Source organism: Apium graveolens, chromosome 5 (genome assembly GCF_009905375.1).
Source record: "Apium graveolens cultivar Ventura chromosome 5, ASM990537v1, whole genome shotgun sequence".
In the NCBI taxonomy this organism is placed as follows: Eukaryota; Viridiplantae; Streptophyta; class Magnoliopsida; order Apiales; family Apiaceae; genus Apium; species Apium graveolens.
This window is the reverse complement of record NC_133651.1, coordinates 241,773,887-241,790,489: the sequence shown is the minus strand read 5'-3', so window position 1 is coordinate 241,790,489 and position 16,603 is coordinate 241,773,887. Positions and strand designations below refer to the sequence as shown.

General features: G+C 38.1%; 1 non-coding gene across 1 annotated transcript; it reads right to left on the bottom strand.

Moving 5' to 3' along the window:
* Positions 1 to 844: 844 nt before the first annotated feature.
* LOC141663429 (small nucleolar RNA R71) lies at positions 845 to 951 on the bottom strand. The gene has a single exon (XR_012551501.1). It is a non-coding gene; the product is annotated as a small nucleolar RNA R71 (small nucleolar RNA).
* Positions 952 to 16,603: the final 15,652 nt, after the last annotated feature.

Sequence of the window (16,603 nt, the reverse complement as noted above, 5' to 3'; positions counted from 1 at the left end):
CATTGAACGGTAGCCATATCATTGGTGCATGAGTGCATAAATTGAACTTAACCTAAACCCATGAGTGCATGAATTGAACTTAACCTAAACCAGTCTCTGTGGGAACGAACTACAAAAAATTCTATATTACTTGCGAACGCTTATACTTTCTTGTATATTTAGTGTATGTTTTCGTCCTAACAAGTTTTTGGCGCAGCGGCCGGGGAATCGGTGTTAATTTTTAGTTTATGTGCTTGACATCAGTGGTCATTAAAGTTCACTGACTCAGATATTTTACTTACTTGTTTTCTTGTTGCTTTTTCAGGTACTCTAGAGAGCGTGTATGCTAACGCATTCTCGATCTCCTAAGAGAACACCGGATAAAGCGGAGGAAGTAGTTAAAGAAGTTCTTGTTGAGGAGAAAGTAAAAGAAGAGGTCTTAGTTGAGAAAGTTGAAGAAGAAGCGATCGTTGCAATGGGAGAACCAGTAGCAAATCTGAAAGCTTTGATGGATTACTCTTAACCGGAGATCAATTATATTCAGTCTAGCATTGTCAGACCAGCCATCGCGGCTAACACTTTTGAAATCAAGGCCAGCACGATTCAGATGGTGCAGAACTCAGTCCAGTTTGGGGGTTCTCCAACGGAAGATCCCAACATGAATATTAGAGATTTCATCGAGATCTGTGACACTTTCAAATTCAACAACGTTTCTGAAGATGTTGTTAAGCTGAGGCTTTTCCCATTCTCTCTGAGGGATAAAGCTAAGTGTTAGTTACATTCTCTACCACTACACTCTATTACTACTTGGGAAGATCTTGCTCAAAAGTTTCTTACTAAATTCTTCCCTATGGCAAAGACAGCTGCAATCAGAAATGCTCTTACTCAATTTGTGCAACAATTGGGAAAATCTTTATGTGAGGCTTGGGATCGTTATAAGGAGATGCCTAGAAAGTGTCCTCGTCATGGCATGCCTGATTGGATGATTATCAACTGCTTCTACAATGGATTGGGTGCTACTTCTAGACCCATGCTTGATGCAGCATCAGGTGGAGCCTTATGGGCTAAGAGCTACGATGAAGCTTATGAGTTGATTGAACTGATGATTGCTAATGAATACCAGAACCCTTCTCAGAGACTACCTCAAGGCAAGGTAGCAAGAATTCTGGAGGTAGATGCAGCTACTGCTATAGCTGCTCAGCTTAAGGCTTTAACGATGAAGGTGGATTCTTTGGCTAATTATGGAGTTAATTAGATCACTAGTGTTTATGAGCTTTATTCTGGTGTGCATGACACGGAGCAGTGTGCTATTTCTAGTGAATTAACTCAGTTCGTGAGCAACTTTCAGAGGTCGCAGCAACCAGTTCCAGCCATCTATCATCCTAATAACTGCAATCATCCTAACTTCAGCTGGAGCAACACTCAGAATGCGGTGCAACAACCTTATCAACAGTATGCAGCAAAGCAATTCAACCCTCCTGGTTTTCAGCAACCGCAATATGCACCAAGACAACAACTCCAACTTCAAAATTCTAATGAAAAATCATAATTGGAGGAGTTGAGGCTCATGTGCAAGAGCCAAGCGGTTTCTATTAAGACCTTGGAAAATCAAATTGAGCAGATTACTAATGCCTTGCTAAATCGACAACCTGGTACACTCCCTAGTCACACAGAAGTTTCAGGCAAAAAGGAAGCAAAAGAGCAGGTTTAGGCAATTACATTGAGATCTGGGAAGGTTGCACACCCCGAAAAATCTCAAGTTCCAGAAGATGAAGTTGTGGCTGAAGAGGATGTGCAGAAGGAAGCAGAAGTTGAACCAAGGAAGAAAACTGTGAAACACACTCCTTCTGAGGGTAATACAGGGGAGAAACAAATTTATCCTCCACCTCCTTTTCCTAAGAGGCTGCAGAAGCAAAAGTTAGATAAACAATTTGCTAAGTTTCTGGAGGTGTTCAAGAAACTTCATATCAACATACCTTTCGTTGAAGCTCTTGAACAGATACCTAGCTATGCGAAATTTATGAAAGGTATTCTCTCTCGGAAAGTAAAGCTCGATGACTTAGAGAGTGTTGCTCTCACGAAGGAATGCAGTGATGTGCCATAACAAAAGTTGCCTCCGAAGCTTAAAGATCCTGGAAGCTTCACTATTCCTTGCACTATTAGAAACTTGTCGTTCGACAAGTGTTTATGAGATTTGGGAGCTAGCATCAATCTGATGCCTTTTTCTGTCTTCAAGAAGTTGGATTTACCTGATCTGAAGCCTACATATATGTCCTTGCAGTTGACAGATCGTTCTATTACATATCCACGAGGCATTGTGGAGGATGTCTTGGTTAAGGTGGACAAACTCATCTTTCCTGCTGACTTTGTAATTCTTAATTTCGAGTAGGATAAAAAGATTCCCATAATCTTGGGAAGACCATTCTTGGCTACTGGCCGAACCTTGATTGATGTGCAGAAGGGTGAGCTCACTATGCGAGTATTGGATCAGGATGTGACTTTTAATGTAATAAATGCCATAAAATTCCCTATTGATAATGATGAGTGTTTAAAAATGGAATTGGTCAATTATGTGGTTACTTCAGAACTTGATCAAATGCTAAGGTCTGATGCCTTAGAGAAAGCCTTATTATTCAGATAGTGAAGATGATGAAGGTGATGAGCAGTTACAGTATTTGAATGTTTCTCCTTGGAAGAGAAGGTTAGATATGCCTTTTGAATCTCTGGGAATTTCAGAACTCAAAAATGCTAAGGGGCATCTCAAGCCATCTATTGAGGAAGCTCCTACACTCGAGCTTAAACTATTGGCTGAACACTTAAGATATACTTTTTTAGGTGATGCATTTACTTTTCATGTTATTATTGCATCTGACCTTTTAGGTAGTGATGAGGAAAAGCTCTTGAGAATTCTGAGAGAGTTCAAATCGGAAATTGGATGGATTATAGCAGATATCAAGGGAATCAGCCCTTCTTATTGCATGCATAAAATTCTTCTAGAGGAAGGGAGCAAGCCGACTGTTGAGCAATAAAGAAGGATAAATCCAATCATGAAAGAGGTCGTGAAGAAGGAAATTCTCAAATGGCTAGATGCAGGGATCATCTATCCTATTTCTGACAGTTCTTGGGTGAGCCCAGTTCAGTGTGTGCCGAAGAAAGGAGGTATCATATTGGTTGCTAATGAAAAGAATGAGCTCATTCCTACCCGAAAAGTAACGGGATGGAGAGTTTGCATGGATTATAGGAAGCTTAACAAAACATCGAGGAAGGATCAATTCCCTCTTCCTTTTATTGATCAGATGCTTGACAAGTTGGCTTGGCATGAATATTATTGTCTTCTGGATGGCTATTCGGTTTATAATCAGATTTGCATCGCACCAGAAGATCAGGAAAAGACTACCTTCACTTATCCGTTTGGTACTTTTGCCTTCAGAAGAGTTTCTTTTGGGTTGTTTAGTGCACCTGCCACATTTCAGAGATGTATGATGGCCATTTTCTTTGACATGATTGATCAGAATGTGGAGGTGTTCATGGATGATTTTTCTATGTTTGGGGATTCTTTCGACGAGTGCTTGCAAAATCTTGGTGCAGTTCTTAAAAGGTGTGTTGAAACCAATCTGGTTCTCAACTGGGAGAAATGTCACTTTATGATGCAACAGGGCATCGTTCTTGGAGCACAAGGTCTCTAGTAAAGGTCTTGATTTGAAAAAAGCCAAGGTGGGGGTCATTGAAAACCTTCCGCCACCAATTTCTGTTAAGGGAATCCGCAGTTTCCTTGGTCATGCAGGTTTCTATCGGCGGTTCATCAAGGACTTCTCTAAAATCTCTAAACCGTTGTACAATCTATTAGAGAAAGATGTCCCTTTCAAGTTTGATGATGAGTGTCGAGCTGCATTTGAGAGCTTAAAGAAGAGTTTGATCACGACACCTGTCATAACTGCACCTGATTGGAATGAGCCTTTGGAAATGATGTACGATGTAAGTGACTATGCAGTTGGAGCAGTTCTTGGGCAAAGGAAGAACAATATATTTCATGTAGTCTACTATGCTAGTAAGACCCTCAATGGTGCTCAACTGAACTATACTACTACTGAGAAGGAGCTCTTGGCCATTGTCTACGGTTTTAAGAAGTTTTGATCTTATTTTCTTGGGATGGAGGTGATAGTTTTCATTGATCATGCTATTATTCGCTATCTTGTCTCGAAGAAGGACTCGAATCCTGGATTGATTCGATGGGTTCTTTTACTTCAGGAGTTTGAGTTAGAGATCAAGGATAGGAAAGGTACTGAGAATCAAGTTGCTGATTATCTCTCTCAGTTAGAAGATCCAAGTACAACTTTACAGGATAAGACATTGATAAATGAGTCTTATCCCGATGAGCAGTTGTTTGGGGTGCCAGAGGAAGAACCGTGGTTCGCAGATATTGTGAACTACCTTGTGAGCAACATTATACCCCCAGACTTGTCGTCTGCTCAAAGGAAGAAGTTTCTTCATTAGGTGAAGTGGTACATGTGGGATGAGCCGTTTCTTTTTAGGCAAGGAGATGACCAAATCATCAGGAGATGTATTCCGTACAGCGAGACAGAGGGTATATTGGGAGATTGTCATTCGACTGTTTATGGAGGCCACTATGGTGGAGAAAAGACAGCAGCTCGTATCGTTCAAGCAGGATTCTTTTGGCCTACATTGTTTAAGGATGCGCATCAGTTTGTTTTGAAGTGTAATCAATGCCATCGTGTTGGTAATATGTCCAAGAGGGATAAGATGCCTCTTAATGTGATTCTTGAGGTTGAGGTCTTCGATGCTTGGGGAATTGACTTCATGGTGCCATTTGTCTCATCTTGCAATAATCAGTATATCTTATTGGCGGTTGATTATGTCTCGAAATGGGTTGAAGTCAAAGCTTTGTTGATAAATGATGCAAAGGTAGTGCTTAAATTTTCTTCATAAGCAGATATTCACAAGATTTGGGACTCCAAGAGTCATAGTCAGTGACGGGGATCGCATTTCTACAATCGCAAGTTCACTGCTATGATGCAAAGATATAATATGAATCATCGCATTACTACAGCCTACCATCCTCAAACTAATGGTCAAACTGAGGTGTTTAACAGAGAGATCAAACGTATTCTGAAGAAAGTTGTATGTCCATCAAGGAAGGATTGGTCTTTGAAGCTGGATGAAGTTGTTTGGGCATATCGAACAACATTCAAGACTCCGCTAGGAATGTCTCTATTTCAATTGGTTTATGGTAAGGGATGTCATTTGCCTGTGGAGCTAGAACATAAGGCATATTGGGCTTTGAAGAAATTAAACCTTGATATGGATGTAGCTGGTAAACAAAGAATGCTTCAATTGAATGAACTCGATAAGTTTCAACTTCAAGCGTATGAGAACAACAAAATGTATAAGGAAAAATTCAAGAGGTGGCACGATAGGGGTCTAGTGCTCAAATCATTTCTGTCGAGGCAACAAGTTCTTTTGTTCAATTCTCGTCTCCGTCTTTTTCCTGGAAAGTTGAAGTCGAGATGGTCAGGGCCGTTTGTTATCAAAATTGTGTTTCCACATGGAGCGGTGGGAATTTTTGAGAGTGATCCAGGCCAAGCTTTCAAGGTGAATGGACAGCGGTTGAAGCATAAAAAATACGGATAACCGTGAGGTGGTTAGTGTCGTTTTATTGTCCACTTGATCTCAGGATTCTACATCAAGCTAGTGACGTAAACCAAGCACTTCTTGGGAGGCAACCCAAGCTTGTTGTACATTAGTAGAAGTTAGAAGGAAGAAAAAGTAGAAGAAAACACAAAAAAATCAGAAAAACAGAAAACATGGTGTTTTTTCATAAAGCACGGCGCGTCCGCGCTGCCAGGCGGGGCAGCCGTGCTGAAAGTACAAAAGCACGGTACGCCCGTGCTGGGAAGCGGGGCGGCCGTGCTGGAACTCCAAAGACACGGCGCGCCCGTGCTGCCTTGCGGGACGACCGCGCTGACCCCTTGTAGAAAAAAATAGAAAAACAAAAATTCAATACAAAATTAAATCACCAGCCGATTTTCCCTCCTCAATTTCCCCAAATTCCTTCTCCTAATCAAACCCATTATCCCCACTATCCCACAATTATATCTTACCTAATTTCTAATCCCTATATATACATACACTTATACACAATCATCTCCACCATACTTTTCAATTCTCAAACTCTAAATCTCTCTTAAACACTTATATTTTCTCAACTTATTCAAATCCAATGGCACCCAAGAGAGCAATGACTCAAGTTAGCAGCAGTACTGATGATTCTTCAAGTGTTGGGGGTATGAGGCCTAGGTTTTCTACTTCGGAGACTGAAGCGGAGTATACGAGGCTGCTATCGAAGCCCATAGCGAAGAAGAGGAGTATTCTACCATCGAGGAGGGATGGTAAGCTTTTGGAGATGATTCTGGAGATGAGTTGGGTTGCTTTTTGTGAGGCATCCGCTACTATGCCAATGAGTGTTGTTCACGAGTTTTATGCGAATGCGAAGGCGGATAAGAACGGGTACTCGGTGGTTCGGGGATTGACGGTGGATTATACGCCGGAGGCTATTTGTCGGGTGATTAACCAACCCGAGAGACAGCCGGCTCAGAAGGATTGGGTGACTAAGACCGGGGAGGATTTTGACTTGGACATGATTGTTGCCACGCTGTGTGTCCCAAACACTCACTGGAAGTTCAAGAAGGGCTCAAATGAGTATGCCGCTTTCCCTGCCTCTTGCATGAACAGGTTCGCCCGTGCATTGAACTCTTTTATCTGTGCAAACATCATGCCTTTTCACATGTGCATGATGTTACTGTGTATCGTGTAAGGTCATTATGGGGGATATTATAGGGAGATTATGTGGATCTTGGCTCCATTATTTATCAGGATATTCTGAGATTTCTGCGTGAGAGCACTACGGGGTCTATTCCGTCTGCATTGATTGTAACGAAGCTGTGTGTGGCAGTTGAAGTTCATTGGCTAGCACTGCCGCACATGAGCAGCTGCAGTTTCCTAGTGCCCCTATTGACAGTTCAGCGATCGCAGTGATGCAGGAGTGGTACGGTGGGAAGGCTGATGAGAAGGGGCTTGGCTACACTTATGATCACTTGCGGGTGGTCAGCCAGCCGATCAGACTTATGCTGGTGGTTCTTCCCAGGCACGTAGAGCGGCTTGAGGACATCAGATGGGTGAGGTCGGTTTTTCACAGCAGCATCAGCGAGAGGATGTCGAGGATAGTGCTGGTTTAGGATCAGCATAGTATAGGCGCTTGATGAGGCAGATGGATGCGATACATAACATTCATAGCAGGTTTGCACAGGATCTTACCCATGTATTGGGGACAACTTTCAGAGCCACCGAAGTTGACATTCAGTGGCCAGTTTTTGGTGAGAATGTTGGGTACCCGCCTCCTGGCACTCCACCCACGGAGGGTGATGAACATCATGATTTCGAGTAGGTATGCCTTTATTCCTTACTATTACCTTCACTGAGGACAGTAAAAATTTTAAGTTTGGGGGTGGTAGTTAAGGAATATGTTTGTTTGAGTCCATATAGTTGCATATTCATGCTAGTTTAGTTCATATAGTTGCATATTTATCATGTACTTTTTTTTATTTTGCATGTTAGTATGTTGCATATATTTGCATGTGCATTTTATCTTGATCCTTGAGGTTACTGTTCTGATTAATTTGTGATATTGATTCGAGTATAGTGATGTAGTATAGAGGAATGTTAATTCTTATCGAATTGATTTGCATACTAGAAATAAGAAAATTTTACTAAGTCTTATAGGTTGCTTGAGTGCTAGATCATGATCATGACTTCTTGTTTGTTGAGGTTTAATCACTTGTTTATATCTAGAATTTAGGATATTCTGTTAGTGAAAAAATAACATGGATTTTTAAAATTGGAGAAAAACATTGGATTTCATTGCTAGTTGTTGTGGCCAAGTGTCAAATGGCTAGTAGCCGGCTCATATTTATATGAGTAGTCTAGGGTTGAGCGAGATGGAGCGAAACACACTCGTTCAGAAATTATTAAAAAAATAGAAAAAGAAATAAAAAGAGAAAAAAATATGTCTTATGCATAATTGATCACGAGTGGGATCTTTAATACTCGAGTTATTAAGTTCTAGGGGACTTTGTTCCTAGTAAACTAAGGCTTTTATAGTCTAGGATACACTAACCTAACGCTCGCTACATGGGTATTATTGCATAAGTCTTTTATGGACCTCACTCATTGCATGATCAAATAAGCATATTTGTGTTTGTTATTTGTTATTAATAAAAGTATGAATCCTTGTTTTACTCCGATAAAATTGAAGTGCTGTCAGTCATTTTGAGTTTATCATTTGTTTTATTTATAACCTTGTAATTGCCTTGATGAGTGGTGGGTTATGATTATTGATATAGTATCGAAAGTAATTTGTAACGCCCTCCAAAGCCGGATCAGAAGTTTGGGGTCCACAATACACACCATATTTAAACCTGTTTATGAATATAATAATATATATGCAATGACCCTACTTACCATTATCCATGGATCAAAGTAGTTTAAAGTATGCCCACAATCCACAACCTTATTTTTATTACAATATTTCAAATCCCAGTTTATTCATCTTACAACTTAAGTAAACTTTATTACAAACCACTATCAATACAAACTAGTACAAACATCCTCTGCTAGCTTATCCTATTTTAACTTGGATACCTAGCTCGCATGCTTCTCTGGGGATCCTCGGTACCACCAGTCTCCTTTTTCATTGGAAAGAATATAAACAGATTTGCAAGAGTGAGCTAACTAGCTCAGCAAGTCACAATGACAACATTGAGATTAAACAATGATCAATTGAAATGATATAAAGAATCAAGTTTCTGATAAACAATGATTAGAATTGGATATTCACTTTTATTTTAAAAACCAAGGTTAGGCTACTGATCAGTCACGCACTAACCCCGAGCAAGGTTCCTAGCTTTGCTCTATATACTAGATCCAACGCACACATTGGCCAATTATGACCACAAATCTGGTCCAGCCACGAATCTGGTCCATATTTAAAAACAATCCAATTCCAGAATCACAGTATGATAAGCAATGTAAATCAATAGTTGAATCATAAAAAATATTTATCTCGAAGCATAGGATGATATGTAATTCCATGAAGGTATAACAAGGAAATCATAAAGGTTGGGTTTCAATCAAGGAAAGAATCAGAAAGTAGAAGACCCAAGGGTTCAAGAGTTATAAGAATTGGTCTTCTATTATACAAGACATAAGGGTTGGTATGTTAAGCAATCTCGTATCAAGAATCAGTATGTAGTAGATATCTGTTTGTGGAGGAGTATCGTATAGGTGTGGTTTATATTCAAGAATTCAACAACCAATGGTTTACAAGAAAACAGGCTTGTGGTTCAAGATCAATAAGAATCAGGGTTTAGGGTTAAGTATTTCAAAGTACTTGCAATATAGAATAGGAACTATTTGGAATAATTGCAACATCATGACGAGAGTTTAAAATATTGGTAATATAATCAAGAAGAATAGGAATACTTGCCTTATCAATCCGCTTTTACTTTACTGACACTTGTCAGTTGGTTCCCACTCGTCAATCACTTGCTTTCCCATTCTACGTCTCGCTTCCTCTGTTAAACATCACATTTACTTATCAATACTCATTCTCAACTCATTCTATTCGTTACAAACTTCTAATTACCCTTCGTTTCACCCAAATCCGACGTACGGATTGAAAGTTGTGAATAAAATAGTCAAACAATGCACGTACAGTCGTATTATGCAGTAATCAGATCACATATAACACATAGCACATAAGATATTTCATCACAATAATTTTTCAAAGAAGTTTCGGGGTTAAAATGATTTTCCGGGTATTTAATACGAATTTTTGAACATTTTTCGGAATTAAAGCGGGTCTCTGAATCAATTTATAATTAAATAACAGGGTTCGAACACCTGAATCTGACTTTAAAACAATTTAATACTAATTATCAAGTTTTGAAAATAATTTTAAATAATATTTTAAAGCTCGAAACTATTTTTCAGAATTTTTAAATCAAAATAAATAATTAAATCCAATTAAATAATACAATTAAATTAATTAATCAATTAATATTTAAATTAATTGACTAATTATATAATTAATTCAGAACTAAAATTAATTAATTTATTTATTTATATTTATTTTAGAATTAAAAATAATTTTCAGAAATAAATATTGAGTTTTTGGAATTTTTAAAATAGTAAAAATCAATTTCTGAAAATATTATAAATATAAAATATACTTTCTGAAAATAATAAAAAAGAAATCCATTATGTGCACATTTAAAAAACATAAATCCAAGTTTTGAAATACTTTTAAAACAAAATACTGAATTTGGAACTTTTGAAAACAACTGGGGTTAAACTGTAATTTCCCCACCTTTGGTTGTCTCCTCTGGTTGCCGCCGGCCAGTCGCCATTAACGGCGACTGGAGCTTTCCCGGCCACCCTTCAACAGCCCAAATCGACACCAAAATCACAAAAAACGATGCCCAACTTCCCAGAACCACATCTGCAGTAACAGATCACTCAAACGATCAATGAATTGGCCGAAAAATTCATCGAAATTTTCCGCCGCCGCCTGGTTCAACTTTCCGATCTGAACGAAATATAATTCCTTAAATCAAATAAAAATTATGACTTGACTCCTGGGAATGTCCTGAATGCAGTGGTGGTAACCATTTTTACCCAGAATCAACGAAATTAAAACCCCCAATTTTGATTTAGAACATTCAAACTATAAAAACCCTAATTTAAAATTTTCCAGAATCAAACGTCAATTTCTATATGTTATTGAACTCTATTTTTGACATATAATATACCAAAATGACTAGAAAAAGATTATCTACACGATGGAATCATCAAATCATATCAACATCATCAAGAACAAATTTTTAGAATTTAATCTTTAATAAATTCAAAATAAAACAATTAAATAAGAAAAATACCTTGATTTTTGCACCAAAATAGTTGATTGATTCAGAAAGAGTTTTTCAAGAGCTTTGATTTGATATATAGCACACTTGAATCGGAATTCGATAACGCCTTCGTTCGTGCGTTTGATCTTCAAGAACGTAACGTTTTTAGAGTTTTTCTCTGTATTTTACGGGTTGTAACTGACAGATTGTGATTATACGACTAAAATGAAATAATAAAAGGGATATATATATATTTATGAAATATTGGTTCATGTTTGATCATTTTGAATCGATAAATTAGTTGCTTAGCCGCTAAGTAACTGCAAAAATGATCCGATTTAATACCCGTATTGGATAATTATCCACACGGGGCTTCTTATAAAACACTTAATACGAAAATAATGTAATATTATCCCATCTTTTGAGAATATGGGTTTTGTTGATATATCGAAATAATTATTGTATCGAAAATTGTCCGGAATTACCAAATTAGGTTAGGAAGGAGTTTTCCGAAGAGTTTCGGGTTGTAGAAACGTAAAAATGGTTGAGATTGGACGATTCCCGGTAATTATTCAGAAAATAATTATTAAATCTATAATTCATTATAAAAATCATATAATGATCCAAAAATTACCAAAAAAATGTCACAATTATCTATATTTTATTCTGAACATATTAACATTAATATACTCACATTTAATCACATATATACTTCTATTTATCAATATCAATCAATAGATAATTCACCAAAAATCACATAATAATAATATAATAATCATTTATTGATAAAATAATTACACACGATATCCCGGATATTACATCCTTCCCCCTTAAAAGGATTTTGTCCTCAGAATCTCCTAAATAAACAAATGAGGGCACTTTTTTCTCATATCAGTTTCTAATTCTCAGGTTGACTCTTCAACCTTTAGTCCACAGTATTCTTACTAAATTTACAATTTTATTTCTCAATACCTTTTCTCTCTTTTCTAGAATCTCTATTGGATTCTCTACATACGATAAATCTGCCTGAAGTTCTATCGGGTCATACTCAATTACATGCCTAGAATTTGGATTATACTTCTTAAGCATCGATACGTGAAAAACATTATGAATGTGTTCCATGTGCAGGGGTAACGCCAACTCATATGCGACCTTTCCGACACGTCTCAAAATTTCAAAAGGTCCAACGTATCTAGGACTTAACTTTCCTTTCTTTCCGAACCTTGACAATCCTTTCCGTGGTGACACTTTTAGTAACACCAGATCTCCTTCTTTGAATTCCATGTCTTTTTTGATTGATCTGCGTATTTCCTTTGACGATCATGTGCTGCAATTAGCCTTTTCTGGATGACTTCCATAACTTCTTTTGTCCATTGCACCAATTCGGGTCCAAGTATCTTACGTTCTCCAACTTTGTCCCAATACACCGGTGATCGACATTTGCGTCAATAAAGAGCTTTATAGGGAGGCATTCCGATACTAGCATGATAACTGTTATTGTAAGCAAATTCTACTAAGGGTAAATGCTCGTCCCAATTTCCTTTGAAATCAATGGCACAAACACGTAACATATCTTCGATTGTTTGGATAGTTCTTTCGCTCTGGTCGTCCGTCTGCAGATGATAAGTCGTACTCATATTTAACTTAGTTCCCAAGCATTCTTGAAAACTTTTCCTAAATCTTGAATTGAATCGTGGATTTCGATAAGTTACAATAGACACAGGTATTCCGTGATGAACTACTATTTCCTTCAAATACATGTGAACCAACTTATCCAATGAAAATCTTTCATTGATAGGCAAGAAATGCACTGAATTGGTTAGTCTGTCCACTATAACCCAAATAGCATTGTGGTTTGCTTTCATCCTTGGTAAGCCAACTATAAAATCCATAGCAATGTGCTCCCACTTCCATTCTGGAATCTCTAGTGGTTTTAATAATCCGCTGGGTCTCTAGTGCTCCACCTTAACTCTCTAACACGTGTAACATTTGCTAACCCATTCCGCAATTTCTCTTTTCATGTCTGACCACCAATAATTCTCTTTCAAATCTCTGTACATCTTGGTACTTCCTGGATGGATGAAATACCTTGAGTTGTGAGCTTCTTGTAGAATTTCATTCTTCAATTCTGTTACTGGTGGAATCCAAATTCTGGAAGAAAACCTGAGAATACCTTGATCGTCTTTCTGAGTGCATAACTCTTCTCCAACCAAGCGATTGATATCTTGATCCATTATTTTCTCTTGGCATCTTCTTATCCTTTTTAACAATTCTGGATAAAAAGTCATACTATATATCTTTGCTTCATCAGGCTTACAAATTCTGACTTCCGATTCCAATTTCTGAAATTCCTTGTATAATTCTTCAGGTACTGTTAACACGTTCAGTCTTTCTTTTCTGCTTAACGCATTTGCCACCACATTCGCTTTTCCTGGATGATAGTTAATTGTGCAGTCATAGTCTTTGATCAGCTCCAACCATCTTCTCTGTCTCATGTGAAGTTCCTTTTGCGTGAATATGTACTTTAGACTTTTATGTTCCGTATAAATCTCGTATTTTTCTCCATATAGATAATGTCTCCAAATCTTCAAGGCGAATACTATTGCCGCTAGCTCCAAATCATGAGTAGAATACTTCTGCTCATGAGGTTTCAGTTGTCTAGACGCATATGCAATAACTTTATCATGCTGCATCAAACCACAACCTAATCCCTTATGAGAAGAATCACTATAAATTACAAAATTTCCTTGATCATCTGGAAGTGACAAAATAGGTGCCGTGATCAATCTCTTCTTTAATTCTTGAAAACTTTCTTCGCACTTTTTATTCCATATAAACTTCTCATTTTCCTGGTGAGCTGTATCAAAGGCATCGCAAACTTCGAGAAATATTGAACAAATTGTCAATAATATCCCGCTAATCCCAAGAAACTTCTCACTTCTGTTGATGTTTTGGGCTTTTCCCAATTCATGACGGCTTCAATCTTTGCTGGGTCCACTTTGATCCCTTCATTACTTACTACGTGTCCTAAGAATTGGACTTCTTGTAACCAAAATCCGCACTTTGAAAACTTGGCATACAACTTTTTCTTTCTTAAAATTTCCAGAGATATCCTTAGATGCTCTGCATGATCTTTCGTTGACTTTGAATAGATCAAAATATCATCGATAAATACAATTACAAACTTATCCAGATATTTCTTGAAAATTCTGTTCATCAAGTCCATAAATGCAGCTGGGGCATTGGTTAATCCAAAAGACATCACTAAAAATTTATGACCATACCTTGTTCTGAAAGCTGTCTTTGGTATATCTTCAGGTTTAATCTTCAATTGGTGATAACCGGATTTTAAATCAATGTTAGAGAAATACTTGGCTCCCTTCAGCTGATCAAACAAATCATCGATTCGAGGTAATGGATACTTGTTCTTGATCGTAAGTTTGTTGAGTTCTCGATAATCGATGCATAACCTCATGCTTCCGTCTTTCTTCTTAACAGATAGTATCGGTGCACTCCATGGGGATACACTGGGTCGAATCACTTTTTTTTCTAACAATTCTTGTAATTGTTTTTCCAATTCTTTCATTTCAACTGGCGCCATTCTCTACGGAGCTTTAGATACTGGTTCTGTTCCAGGTGCTAAGTCAATTGCAAACTCAATTTCTATTTCTGGAGGGAGTCCTGGTAATTCATCTGGGAATACGTCGGGAAATTCATTTACCACTGGAATGTCTTTCAGTTTTGCAGGCTCCTGACTTTTATCTATCACATACACAATGAAGTGCTCGCATCCTTGTTAATAACTTCTTAGCTTGAGTTATCGTCAAGAACTTCTTTGCTTGCTTCTGGCCTTTAAACGTAACCACTTTCTCGTCTAGCATTTTCAAGATTACCTTCTTGTTACGATAGTCTATCTGAGCATCATGCTTAGATAGCCAGTCCATTCCTAGAATAACGTCAAATTCTCCTAACTTAAAGGGTATCAAGTCAGCATCAAACTTATTACCAGAAATCTCAATCTCACAACTCTTACACACTTGGTTAACCGGTACACGATCTTGATTTACTAATTCTACCGTCATAATCTCATTTAGCAATTCAATTGGGCAATTCAGCTTATTAACAAAATCTTGAGAAATAAATGATCGAGTTGCTCTCGAATCTATTAGCACTTTAGCACATAAAGAATTCACAGTAAACGTACCTGCCACAACATCAGTGTCCATGATAGCATCCTTCACAGACCTGTCATAAACTCTAGCTCTGGGAGGTTCATTCACTGTTGGAGTAGCTCCCATGATTCGATGTGTATTATTGACTGGAACTAGTGCTTTGCAATCCCTGTCTATATGTCCTGGCTTTTCGCACTTAAAACAGATATACCCCATTGCTGGAACTTTGCCAGCCTGATTCCTGGTAGGCTGATTCTTGGTGACTGGCTCCCTGACTGGCTGACTACGACACTCCCTTGAATAGTGCCCCCTCTGGTTGCATCTATAGCAGACCACATTCAACTTGTTATAAATCCCACCATGCTTCTTCCCGTAGACTTGGAAATCTAGTATAGCTGGCCTCTGCTGGGTTAGCTGATTTCCATGGCTGGACAGTTACCTTTGTCTCCGTTGCCTGTATTCTGCCTATTGAAATTCCTCCCGGGCTAGAACTTTCCCTTCCTATGATTGAAATTTGGAAACTTCCCTGCTTGAGACTGTCCTTCACTCTCTTCAAACTTCCTCTTCTTACTTTCTTTATCTTTCTGAGACATTTCACTTTCTGTCTCCGCGATCATAGCCTTCTGCACAACTCCCGCATACATTTCCAATTCAAATATGGCCACCTTCCCACGGATCCATGGCTTGAGTCCTTGGTGAAACCTCTTAGCCTTCTTCCTATCAGTGTCCAAATAGGATGGCACAAACCTGGACAATTACTCAAACTTACTTTCATAATCTGCCACTGACATATTCCCTTGCTTGAGCTCTAGAAATTTCAATTCCATTTGATCCTGAACAAACTGAAGGAAATACTTCTCGAGAAATAATTCCTTGAATCTCTCCCATGTAAAATCATCTGTACCTTCCAACACTTTAACAGTTTCCCTCCAGTCGGTGGCTTCATTCTTCAGGTAGTAACTCGCAAACTCAGTCTTCTGCTTCTCTCTCACCTTGACTAAGGCAAATGCCTTCTCAATCTCCTTAACCAGACCCTTGCCTCAATCGGATCTACAGAACTTTTAAACTTTGGTGGGTTAACCGCCTGAAAGGTCTTAAAGGTTACATGAGGATTATTCTGCCTCTCCTGTTGTTGAGTCAGGTGGACTGTCTGTTGGGCCAAGATCTGAAGAATCTGGGCTATAGTTGGGTCTATGGGACCTGGATTTGCATTCTGGTTATTGTTGTCTTGGGTGTTGTTGTTGTTGTTGTTGTTGTTGTTGTTGTTGTTGTTGTTGTTGGTTTCTTCACTTTGGTTGGTGGAACGGGTGTTTCTTCTAGGAGGCATTTTCTGTAAAGAATCAAATAATTTATTTAGCCTTTAAAACGAATCCTTTTTTTATGAAAAGTTTTCTTGTAAAATAAAATATCTCTTTATGAAAACATTTTCAACTGTCGAACTAAGTAAATTGCATGCTTCTTTACAGAATGTAA